This window comes from Sceloporus occidentalis, unplaced genomic scaffold (assembly GCF_023333645.1).
Source record: "Sceloporus occidentalis isolate IW3139 unplaced genomic scaffold, rSceOcc1.0.p SCAF_5, whole genome shotgun sequence".
Classification (NCBI taxonomy): Eukaryota; Metazoa; Chordata; class Lepidosauria; order Squamata; family Phrynosomatidae; genus Sceloporus; species Sceloporus occidentalis.
The window spans coordinates 84,360,625-84,373,684 of record NW_028316985.1 but is presented as its reverse complement, the minus strand read 5'-3'; the positions used below and the strand labels follow the sequence as shown (position 1 = coordinate 84,373,684).

Sequence of the window (13,060 nt, the reverse complement as noted above, 5' to 3'; positions counted from 1 at the left end):
GAAGTCAGCAAGCCCTCAAGTGGTATCCAGCCCATGGTCTTCTATTGCCCTTTTCCAAAGCGTTACTATCCTCAACCTTTCCATACAATCTCCATTACGTAGCTTCTTCTGCTTGCTGTTTGCTTAATGACTGACATTTCAGACAGAGAGGTAAAATTTTGCTGAAATTCTGAAGCCAGGGGTATGTTTTTTGGGGGAGCAGAGCTCCCTCAAAAATTGCTTCTTTTTTGAATAATGGAAAAATACAGTATTAGCACCTTTTACAGGCTGAAAGTCATTTTGTTAGTTTAGGAACATAACATGCATTATATATAACTTCATTTGCCATAAAATTAACATGTTTAGTAAACTGAAAGTAGTTTATTCAGGAAAAAAATTCTAAAATTGCATTTATTTATTTTTTTAAAAATTGTTTACAAATGGAGAAGTTCCTGAGCTGCAAAAACAAACAAAAACAACTCTGGTTTTGTCCATTTATGCAAATTAAAGGGAAAAAACATAAGAAAAGGATAAGCCTTCAACTTGAGTAAAAAAAAAACTATTTTGTCTTCTCTAGTCCCCCATAGTGTCAAGCAGATGTAAAATCCAGATGCTCATAAAAAAAATGAGAAAAGAAAACCAGAGGCATGAATTACAATGGTTACAATTACTTGCACCATGAATTGCAGTCATCAGTCCTTCTCAGCCTATCTCATATTTGTACCCACCGGCTTCAGTTGCTATTTCCTTCTTGGAAATCTGCTGTGGACTGCAAGTTAATGGGTTGTGCATACTGGCAGTTACCTTGGACCACCACTGTAAGTGGGCACAATGTCTATAGTTTTACATAAAAGTTTACTTGCTAGTTTTTAAAAATAATGTAGAGGAAATAAATATATGCACATCTTCTCTGTCAATTTTAGCTGTCATTCTAAAAAACCCTAAACCATAATTTATTTTCCCCCATTTCTGGAAAAGGATTTTTTTTGGGGGGGGGGTGAGGAGTTTTCCCCTGAATTATTCCATTTTACCTAGGCCTTCACATTTCTTATCTCTGATTAGAAACACGTATGTCTCAGAAGGAAGACTTAAGCACGTATTCAGAAGGCCCTCCCTCTATCCACCACCATCCAGAGGTAGAGATGGGCAGGCCAACTCCAGGCCTTGCCTGAAAAAGAATAAGGGCCCTCCCTCCAGTCCATCTGCCTTGGTCCAGGCCTCAGAGGGAGAGAAGGTTTGCTGGACTTTCCCCTTTCCCCACTTCCATTCCCTTCTCCATTTGTGTCTTGTCTTTTTAGATTGTAAGCCTGAGGGCAGGGAAATGTCTAATTTAAAATAATGTAAGCCTCTCTGATAGCCTTTTGGCTGAAGAGCGGGGTATAAATACTATAAATAATTATTATTCCTGGCACAGACCAATGGAAGAATTTTACATAGGGAGGAAGCTGCCAGTGGCTCCTACATTAGCAATGATGTACATGTGTGTTACCAAAGGTTTTGGCTATGAACACAATCACTATGTTGTTCTGCAGAGCTATACCCACTAACAGGAAGATCACAGAAGTACCTGGTGCTGTTTTGGCATATGCAATCTGTAAAGCCCTGTACCTCTCAGATATCATGCAGATAGTCCTACTAAACTAGAGCTTGAGCTTTCCATATGGCTGTCAACCATCAGAACCCAAGATCATTTTTCAGACAGTGCACATCTGTGTGGGAAATCTAGGCAGATTCCAGTGCCCAAAGAAAGGTAAAAGGATTCTTCCCTATGTGTTCCTGAGTTTGTTTTCAGACTTTTACCCCTTACAAAGGAATTCTACATGTGCTCAGGTGCTCAGTTCGAGATACCAGAGTTTTTATGAGCAATAAACAATCTTATACCATGCTAACAGCACCCAAGAATTAAATATATTACTGGATCTATTGTATTTGCTGTAGTGAACATGGGCCTCCATGTGATCTGGCATGATGCTCCATAAAGGAATGAACTTGTAACATTTCTAGGGTAACACAGTTTGATAAGTATTGCAACTCTGGGTTCTTGTCCTAAATAATAATGTTTTAAATATGTGATTATCTGATTAACTTATCAAATGTTTTTGAACAAATACATGCCAACCCAGTTTGTAATTGTCTATAGAAAAATTGTATGCAAAATTACACTTACATTGTAAATTTTACCAAAGCAGATCAAGACTCCTGTAACTTAAATAGCAGATACTGGCCTTGTGTAGAGCCAGCGTGGTGTAGTGGTTTGCATATTGGACTATGATTCTGGAAACCAGAGTTTGAGTCCTCCCTTGGCCGTGGAAACCAAGTGAGAGACCTTGGGCAAGTCACATACTCTCAGTCTCAGAAAACTCTATGATAGGTTCACCTTATGGTCGCCATAAGCTGGAAATGACTTGAAGGCACACAACAAGTGGCCTTGTGTAATGGAGGGAAAAACCTCTTCCACTGTACACTTGCTACGGTTATCAGAAAATGATCTGAAATCATCCAGTTAAAACACAGAACACATCCCTTTGTTCTCCAACAGCTTTTATCTACATTTACCCAAAACAAGAAACAGGAAACTCAAGAAGTGGATGAAAATCAAGGTAAACACAGACATAAATGCTGTAAATATATTTGTTGCTGCTGTTGTGTGCCTTTAAATGGTTTCTGACTCATGGTGATCCTAAGGTGAACCTATTTTTTTGGCAAGGTTTGTTCAGAGAATGCTTGTAAATATTTTAAAAATGTATAAACTCGTCACTCTGGAGCAGAGCTAGAGAAAGGGCTACAATGCAGTTCCCAAGACCTCTTTTGTGGTCAGTACCCCCAACCCTCCCTAAGCCAAAAAAATAAAATACAGTCATCCCTCTGAATTTGCGGGGATCCATTCTGGACCCCCCTTCATGAATTTGGAAATTCGCATATATTCAAGCCCCACAGATTTGAATGCCTGTGTGCTCCTGAGTAAGGCCATGTCTACGTGTCACAGGCGCGTGCACCATTAACTTTAATGGAGGTCGCCCAATAATCAAAACCACAGATCTCAGGTCTGTGAAAATGGAGGGGCGACTGTAATTATTTGTGGGCAAAACAAGTTGTAGCTCTCCTGAGCTAAAACATGTAATAACTGTGGCTTTGGGCAATATATTAATCTATGAATCAAACTGAAAAAGATAACACTCACTCTAAAATAATTTTACTGAAGTATGCAATTATCTCAAAAAGTGATGCCATCAAAAACTCCAGATTGACAACTGGAAGACTGAATTCTCATTTAATTCACTTTGTGATCTTTTCCACTTCTTTCATGGCTGCCCTTTCCAATCCTAGTCTTCTTCTTCTTGACTGCAATCTCCATTCTGATAAATATTTGACCAAGGTATGTGAACTCTTTTGACTATTTCAATTTTCTCATTGTCTATGGTAAATTCTTGTAGATCTTCTGTGGTCATTATTTTGTTTTTTAATATTCAGCATTAATCAGACCTTGACACTTTCCATCTTGATCTTCTCAAATAATTGCTCCCAGTCTTGCTTCCTCTAGTAGTACCATATCATCTGTGTATCTTTGGTTATTAATGTTCCTTCCTCCTATCTTTAATTCTCCTGCCTCTGAATTTAAACCCTGCTCTGTGTACATTTTCTACATACATACTGAATACATAAGATGATAGTATGCAGCCTTGCCTGACCCCTTTGATGACTGGGAACCATTCTGTTTCTCTGCATTCTGTTCTGACGGCAGCCTCTTGTCCTGAGTACAGGTTACACATTAGGACTATTGGATGTTGTGACATTCACATTCCTTTTAGCACAAGGCTATCATACTGACATGCAATTTAACAAATTCCCTTCTGACACACAGGTATACTCTGCAAAATCCAAAGCACAGAATCCAAAGTAGGGACATACAAGTAAGAGCAAATTTTATTTTTAAATGTTTGAATCTCTGGAAATACGGAACAGTTCTAACTCTCACCCTAAGAACATTTGGTTGCATACATTTTTAGTATTCAGTAAATGAATTCATTGTTACATTAAGAAGTACTGCATTGGAGGATGACACTGCTTTGGATTCTAAGCCTGCCCTTCAATCTCTCAACAGCTAATCTGGCCTCCACCAGCAAAGTCATTATGGAGCCATTTCCCTCATTTCCAGTCTGAATGCAATTGCAGGGTTACAGAGAAGAGAACACTGTACACACATACACAAAACACATGCCAATGTGTGAAAGAGACAATGTATCTCACCTCAGTTACAGGGCTTGGATGCTCTGTTAGGCATGGACTAACAGAACCAGTAACATGTTTTGAAAAGCAGTTCAAGAGCTCCTGCTCTTTGTAGAACAACTGCATTCCTACTACCCCAGCACATTTATCAACACTGACAGATTTTCCCCCCACGTACCTAGGAACTGGGTGATAGAAAGTCAGACGATCTAATTATGAGTTATGCTGCACTACAACAAGGAACTAGAATATTTGCCTGTGGGGGTGGGTTAAGGATGAAAAACACCACATTTAAAGAATTTCATTACAGACACTTTAAATAAATGTCTCGGGGACATTCTTTTTAATATAATGGCATGAATAATTTCAGTTAAACAGGGGGGGAGTAACGAAACCAGTCTATAGAAGACATGAACTTATTCTCTAAAAACAATCATGCCATGTAATTCAGCATTTCCCCCCAAATGTGCAAACTACTACACTGCCTTCTTCAGAGACATTCAATCTCTCCACAGCAGAAATTTCTGGAGTGGATTCAAAATCTCTCTCCATATAACTGGACTGCTATACAACAACAACAACCACCTCTTTGAAGAGCAAAGGCTGGAAACATGTTGGGCACACTGCAAAACATGATAATCATAAAACCTTTTTAAAAATTAAAAGAATAAAATGCAACCATCTATAAGTATGTGAAGCTTTGTTTCTTCTTTTGCTTGCAGATGCTGAGACATGCATTCCAATAACAGTCTGTGATCAGGTACAGGAAGAATCTTTCAATCTAATTTTAAACTTACCCCAAAGCAGTACATCCAAATAGTATGCAATTCTCTAAATCAGTGGTTCTTAAACTTTCCCCCAGGCCCCACTTTTACATCTACATGTGCACGCATGTCAGGAGCCGGTACTTGATGCAGTATATGAACGAAAGTATTTTGGTTTTTAATGTATCTTCATTCACACGTTTACGTATACTCATTATAAGGGAATAATACTGTTCAAATTAGAACATTTTTATTTCAATAAATTCAACACCCAACTCAACAATGGTTATATTTACAGTGATGCATGTGCTTGTTTCTGAGGGCAGAGTTTACTAAAATAAAGAATAATATTAGAAAGAGCAACTCTCAGTTTATTGGTGACATCAAGTCTTGCACAATATTTACCCTTCATAGCTGCCAGAGCTGAGAACCCAGTTTCACAAAAGTAGGAACCTGCAAACAGTATGAGCAGTTTCATAGCCTTTTCACTTAATGCAAGATATTCTTGTCAAATACTAATCCAAAATGCTGCCAAGGGGCTTAAAATCCCCTTTTCTCCTGCTGCCCTAGCACAGCTCTGTATTGCCTTTGAGGGAGACATTCCCTTCAACCTTCCTCAAGCTCTGAAATTTCTCTGATGATTTTTTGGGGGAAACTACAATTTAAGCCATCTCTATTTTTTGCCCTCCTCCACACATCTGCTGCAACCGCTGCTCCTTCCACCCACCTTGTGAGTCAAGAGGAATGGGGAAAAGCAAGTTTTACTACAACCACACAAACACAGAAGCCCCACCACAACCTGACACTCACTTCCTTCTCTTCCTCTCTCATTCCCTGCCATACAGCCTGATGCTGAAGGGGATGCTGGAAAACTCTAGAGGTCACACACACCCCAGGAGAGGGGAGAAGACCCACCAGTTGAAAACCCCTAAGCCATAAGTAGCTCTATGTTTTTCTTTCAAACAGGTTAACTACTATAAACAGCACAGAACGATAAACAGTTCTGCAAAAATCTGAAGACCATGTTTGTATAATGCATCACTATTTACCGCAATGCCTTCAACACAAAACACTTAGACAAAGTTGTATGTCCCCAGAGTCGTCATTCAACACTCAAACTACTACACCATGCTGACTCTCTCTACGAATTTTCAATAAAAAGTATTTACTGTTAAATTAAATGTCAATACTCTACCATACCAAAAACAAACATCTAGGAAGAAAGCTAACCAGCATTTCACTGTGGTTGCCAAGTTATGTCATCCATTTCTTATGTGACTAGACCCTTTTTCATAAACACAAAAAAGCTTCTAGTTTTGACTACTGCTGAAAGCCTATTATATGCCTATCAACATAGGTCAGTGGGAAAGAGTTCTCCTCAGCTACTACTTAGCCAACAAAACAGGCATGGACAGGGCATTCAGACACATCTTGTTTGGACTTCACTTACCGAAGTGTTCAGTCAGCAGCGTCAAGAGAGACAAAGCAAGAACAAGTACAATGGAAGAGAAAAGCACATAGGGGAGATACTATTTTTGTTACCTGAAAGTTTTACCAGTTTCATTTTCTGAGCTCTAGCTATCAGTAGTTTGTTGTTATTTTTTCTGACCTGGCATTTTAATCATCTTAATGGATGCCTAAAAACTGAGGGTTTGCCCAGACTGATAAGCCCTTTTAACACATCAGTTTATCTCGATTTGTGGATGAATATTTCCAGGCATGGATGGAACAATCTGAAGCAGTCAAGAAGCAAATGAGTTCAAGTTGTGTTAGGCAAAAGCCTTGTTATTATGCCAAAAGATATATATGCTTGGCCCAATCCTGAATTGCATTCCTAAAAAATTATTTGAAGATAGTCTGTATTCTGCAAGATTTGCAAATTTTGTTCTAACATTAGGTTCAAAGTGTGATTGGGAACTAGTCTGAAAGTCTGGGCCAAAGTTGCATTGAAAATATACCTCAGGTATGACCAGCTAACACAAAAATATCAATATAGTGCAATGGATTTATATGCAATTATGATTTATACCAGACATTTCTCAAACTTCAATATCCACCCAATGGTTCTGGGAGGCAAGAAATTGAGAAGACCAGGCTTGTACCCCAAAATAATTTAATATAGGAAAGAGTCAAAGTAAAAAAAGGCATGGAATAGAACTTATTGTCATCTACAGGCCCCAGCTAAAGTATACTGAAGTATCAATGACTATAATCATCTTATTGATGTTGTTGTGTGCCCGAACGTTGTTTCCAACTCATGGCAGACCTAAGGTGAATTTATCGTAAGGTTTTCTGGGGCTGAGAGTGTGTCAATTGCCCAAGGTCACCCACTAGGTTTATATGGAAGAGCAGGGAACTATACTCTAATAGCTGTAGTCCAATGCTCAAACCACTACACTATGCAAGCTCCCTATAATCAAACTGTCCAAAGGCATTTTCCTTTCACAGGCCTTGAGTGGTGGGCCTGGACATAGCAAGGGAAAATATAGGACCCTAAACAATTACTCACAAACAACAGCAGGCTGCATAAAAGAAAGAAAGCAGAGGCACAAGACCCTGCTAAAAACCCTGACAGCAACTCTGTCCTCATAGTTATTCTGCCACTATTACAGGATATGGAAATGTTATCTACATAAATCATTACTCATCTTCCAAAGCGATGTATGTGACCTTGAGCTACCAATGCTATTCTGTACTCACTTCAGGACAAACTGGCTAGTCTCTGTGAAACAAAATAAATGGAAGCAAATCTAGCAACAGAAATAGCAATATTTAAAAACCAGTGGAAGGACACTAGCTTCCCAGGGGACTATGTCCCCAACCTCAACAAACTGTGGAACAAAACCTCAAGGGAAACTGGAGCACTGAATTACAAATCATTAGGCTGTTCCAATCCTATTATGAGTTATGAATAAATATAAAGGATTCTTATCACACTATAAGTTAAATGACTTACCTAGGACCAGGATGTTTATCAACAAACAATTATTTGAACAGATAGTGTTAATAATGTATCTCTGTTAATACTTTCTGCATTTAATTTTCCACTGACTACACTGTTTACAATCTCATCCTCAAGCATGTTCACTGAATGCATACTTTAAGTTCTAGATAACATTACATTAATCTGCTTAAGCAGCTCACAGTCCATGAAATCTCGACACTATTATAAATGTGTTCTGCATCTTTCAAAACTACTTTTACTCCATCCAACTCGGTGGGGTTTTTTAGTTTGGCATTTGAACGCTGATCTGTTTGTTAAAATGAATATAACAGGCTCTTTTTAAAATGTCATATGGCAAGCGTTTGTAACAGTGTAATTGAAATAATATGTAGATAAGTCAGAAAAAAACTTAGAATTTAAATTTTTATACTGTCTCTACTAGTGCTTCAACCTTAGACATGTCAGGAATAGTTCTGTTAGACATCCAAATTTGGGGTAAGTCATTCTTATGACCAATGGCATAAAAACTAGGTGAATACCCTCTGCTTATTTTCAGACTCATTCCCATTTCTCCTCTAACAGTTTGCGTTCTTAGACCCAAACAGCTATTTACTTAGACTCAAACATTTGTTCTTAGACCAAAATGATGATTTATTTATTAACAAGACTGTATAATGCTTTTATATTTTAAAAAACAGCAATCCAACTGTTTTATATCAAGAAGCCAAGTGCATTAAATCACCACTAAAATATATCACTTGCTGTATTTGTAAGAGCAACATTTTGCTCTTATAGGACTTTGGCGGTACTTAATAGCTGCGTAGAACTATCTGGTTCACTAAACAGACTACTTCAGGTGATACTTTTAAACTAACATTCATTACATTCTGAAACAACATACCAACTATGAGGTGCCTGGGCATAGACTCCTGCACCTTTTACATGCTATATAATGCACACATCCATCAGAAGCATTCCAGTGTTGTCCTGTTACTATAAACTGATTAGAGACTGTTAGTTCACTGATAGGTGGCATAGAAATGGACTTTATTGCTATTACTATAGCTTTAAAGGTACTGCTACATTTTTCTCCCCACCTTTTTTTTAATGCTACAAGAGACTAACACTTCTTTGAGAAATTGCTAGTTCAGTTTCTGACAACACCTTAATTGTCTGGATCTCATTGATTTGTTAAATTGCTATTCCCTACAGTGGATGGGGACAGTGGCATCCTTGCCCAGGGTGTCACCCAGGGCAGGGGGTGAGGCATCCAAGGGGCAGATCTTATAGGGACAGGGCCAAAAGGGAAACCTCCCTCCCACATGCCTTCCAAATCCACACTGACTTGGACAGCAATTAGAGTGATGGTGGTGATATGCTGGCCTTCCTCCTGCATCCTGGGCTTTCTCCATGGAGAGGAAGCCCAGGACAGAGCCTGCAAGGGCTTGCAAGCACCCCTTCCACCCCATAGGAGGAGGAAGATCCAACCAGGTGTCACCCCTGGTTCTGGGTATCAATTGGTGAGGTCTGCACCCCGCTGGATGGTGAACAGCCTCCTTCAGGGCAAGCCATCCAGGCACATTCCATTCCACAATATCTTGAAATACAAAAACAGTCTGACTGGATAGCCAGCATCTTTTCTGCTGGGATCTCACCTCCACCCAGAAAGTTGTTAGCTCTGATCACTGTCTCCCTGAGACACCTCCTGACTGCATGTCTCATTGGTCAAAGGAATAATTTTCACGTCAACCACATCAAACTATATACCCTTGTCCCTCCATATGTGTTAGGGTTAGGGGCACAAGACCCCTGTGAATATGGGAAAACCGCAAATAATAAAAACACAATGTTTTTACCTGAGAGGACACCTCTCTGTGAATCTCTAGGTCCTCCAGTGCAACTCTGTGGTCAATGTCTGACAGACACTTGCCATAGAACTGCACTGGAGGAGCTACAAATGCCTAGAAGGGTATTCTTTTTGGAATCCCTAAGTCTTTCAGTGCGACTTTTAGTTAAAGTTGACCATAGAGTTGCATTGGAGAACCTAGATATTCCTAGAGAGAACGTATTAATCAAATCCGTGAATAATCAAATCCGCAAATATGGAGGGATGAGTGTATATGGAAATGCACTCTGTGCGTATGATATTGTATTTGAAAGGTATATAGTTAATTTTAATTTTGCTAGTTGTTTATATCACCACTATTACCGTAATGTCAGTGATATGGAGGAATTACAATAAGTAACATTAGTACAAAAACATGACTAAAGATTCTATATGGTGTGGTATGGAAGGAGATCAGTGAAGAGAGGGTGACACATGGCATCACCAGGTGATGCCAACCCTAGTGACGCCACTGCTGGGGATGAGAGGTACAGTCAACCCTTGACATTCATGGGGGTTAAGGGTACAAGACTCCCGTGATAGTCAAAATTTGTGAATAAAGCAGGGGTCAGAACAGTGTGCATGTGCGTGCCATTCCCCTTCTGAAGCCTCAAACAGCTCTAACAAGCTCTCTGGGGTGCTGGAAGGGCAGCGGAGTGCACATTTGCGGTTCCCTCCTTCCTGCTATTCCAAGGCTTCAGGGAGCTCCAGGGAGCTCTCTGGAGCCTTGAAATGGCAGGAAGGAGGGCGCGTTCGCTTTTCCCAAACTCCTTCCCAAGGCAGGAGAGCTGTATTTCCCCAGGCAGCTCCCTGTCCTGGAAAAGAGTGAGGGATTATTTTTCCCAAACCTCTTCCCAAGACAAGGGAGCTGCTTGGAGGAAGAGGCAGCTCTCTGTCCTGGAAAGGGCCAGGATTGATGTGTGCACCCTTCCCGGCTTCTCCCTGCTGGGCTTTTTCCCTCTCCAGGGGAAAAGCCTGGGAGGGATGGGGAGCAGGAGTGCGTGGGCAGCAGCCTTGACCTCACAAATAATCAAAACAGCGAGTGTCAAAGCTGCAAATGTCCAGGGACAAATGTAATCCCTGCTGCTTTGCTGCTTCTTTTCCTGCCTCCTGCTCCATGTTTAATAGCTATAAAGGGCTTGGCAGCTGCCTGGGAAAAGAGGCACTACAGAGATGCATGCATGGAGTGATGACACTGTGTGTGCACTATGCAGGATCTCAGCCATAAATAATACTTTGCATTATTGAATCACAGCCACCTCATCCAAAAATACAAACAAGCACCTCTTTCCACACTTATTCTTATCTTGTAATTTATGTTAAAATAAGAATCTGTAACACGAACGTTTTTCTAAAGTACTATGCGATATATACACACAGATGTCCTTGTCTATGACAAAGCTCTACAGCAGTAAATAAAATCATTCATCCATAAGGCTACTGAAAAGAAAGACTTCCTAATTCTTTCCAAATGCCTGTGTCAGCAGAGCCATGAATGCCAGCACTCTGCCTGTACAACTACAGCTTTGTTGTTTATGACTGGAAGCAGCAATGCTAAATGTCATATTCCTGTAATACATAAACATGCTCCTTTACTTCATCATTATTCTTATACACAAACATAAACACACACACACACCTCATTTCCCTGGTCAAGTATTACCTTTTCCAAAATAATTTTTAATAAATCATTCTTTTAAAAGCTTTATCAATTTTCTATGACAGCCCATAATATTAATTATAATTATTGTGATGATACTGAAAAGAGATAAAATAATTTAATTAACAGGTTCATATTCAAAACACAATGAAATTATTTGTAAAAAGCAAAGGGCAAGTTGAGAGGGACAGAACTGGACAGATAAAGTGTGAAAAAGATTTCAATTGCTTTAGTAATTCCAAAAGGAGTTACAGCAATTTTATACAGAGGCGCAAGATGAGGCGCTGCCAAAAAATTCAGCTGCTGCTACTGCTTCTTTTTAGAATGAGCAATAGGGCAAGGTGTTTACACTGCAGGAGTGTAGCTCCAAAACGTGTAGGAATGTATTTTTAAAATCAGGAAACCACCAAAAAATTGGAGATTCACCAAATGTTCTCTCCTGAAGAATCTTCTATATACAGTCAGCCCTTCTTATACACGGATTTTTTATACACGGATTCAGGCACAGCCACAGTTTGAAAATGTTCAAAAAACAGTATAAATTTAAAATATCAAAGATTGATTTCCCATTTTTTATAAGGGACACAATTTTGCTATGTCATTATAGTTAATGGGACTTGAGCATACACAGATTTCATTATACACGGGGGATCTTGGAACCAAACCCAAGCGTATAACAAGGGTCCACTGTAGTTTCAACAAATTCCCCCACTGGTGTTCACAAGCATTTTGTATGTGTGCGTGTCTGTGGATGTGTCCTTTAAAAATGAATACAAACGTCAAAATTATCACAATGACCTGCAATAAAGGCAATTTCAGACTGTTTCTGCTATGTAATTATATATACATGTATCCTAAGGAATGTATTACCGAGTCACTGAGAAATGAACTGTACGGCAGTGTAGGAAGGATAACTTCTGTACCATTTTCATAATCACACTTTTCACTTTTGCTTAGAATTTCATGCAACATTTCTTGAGCTTTATTTTGCTAAATTCTAACCTTGTTGTTTGGCTGCTGGGGGACATATACAGCTCCCAGCTACATCACCATTAAGAAATAGTCTAACAACTGGTGACAAGAAAATCACCTGTAACGGTTTTACCATACAACTTCACTCAGTCTTCCCAGGATTTCATGAAGTCTTTCACTCTTAAAAAAACCTGTGGCCAACATAAAATTTGACCAGTCAACTGTCCAAAGTAAATTCAAATGGGCCATTCAGAATTTAACACATTATATGGTGATTAACAATGTTCTGTTTATAACACGGTTGTTTTTGCAAGAAAATGTGACAAATTCTGGGATTTTTTATACACGGATTTATGCATACACGGTTTGAAAATGTTCAAAAAAGTATAAATTTACCTTGATGTTCCATTTTTTATTAGGAACACCATTTTGCTATGTCATTATACTTAATGGGACTTGAGCATACACGGATTTTGTTATACACGGGGGATCTTGGAACCAAACCCCAGCGTATAACAAGGATCCACTGTATATCCCCGTGCCATGACCTTTCTAAAAACTGGGATGTATTGATGCAGGAAGGAACCATGGTAGTGGATTCTTCTACATAATCTGGATCATCTGGCATA

General features: G+C 39.3%; 1 protein-coding gene across 3 annotated transcripts in view; it reads right to left on the bottom strand.

The window, feature by feature from the left end:
- Positions 1 to 13,060, bottom strand: part of PHTF2 (putative homeodomain transcription factor 2) — a 90,525-nt gene that overhangs the window by 70,474 nt on the left and 6,991 nt on the right. The gene's annotated exons all lie outside the window — the stretch shown is intronic.